This window comes from Charadrius vociferus, unplaced genomic scaffold (genome assembly GCF_000708025.1).
Source record: "Charadrius vociferus isolate BGI_N301 unplaced genomic scaffold, ASM70802v2 scaffold266, whole genome shotgun sequence".
Taxonomy (NCBI): Eukaryota; Metazoa; Chordata; class Aves; order Charadriiformes; family Charadriidae; genus Charadrius; species Charadrius vociferus.
This window is the reverse complement of record NW_009649114.1, coordinates 528,808-529,074: the sequence shown is the minus strand read 5'-3', so window position 1 is coordinate 529,074 and position 267 is coordinate 528,808. Positions and strand designations below refer to the sequence as shown.

Here is a 267-nt window from a genome sequence, read left to right as displayed (position 1 = left end):
GGGGGGGGGGAGAAATACAAAGTCTTCAGGGAGCAACCATTTGTTGTGCTTTTTTTTTCTTCCTTGCAGAGGTAAATTTCTAACCCACGGAGCTTTTAATCCTAAAATAACAGCAGAGGCAGAGACGTGAGAACTCCAGTTGTTTGGCGAAGGCTGACCCTGGCAGCAGCCCATGCCGGCGGCACGCGGGACTGGCTCCTTCCCCCCATACCACCTCCCCCCACTGCCCAAACGCTCCAGATGCTGCCCGAAGTGATGGGGGAAGGG

The 267-nt window shown here is 55.4% G+C and overlaps 1 protein-coding gene across 1 annotated transcript in view; it reads right to left on the bottom strand.

Annotated features, from left to right (window-relative positions):
* PLXNA2 (plexin A2) overlaps window positions 1–267 on the bottom strand; it is a 167,704-nt gene that overhangs the window by 3,415 nt on the left and 164,022 nt on the right.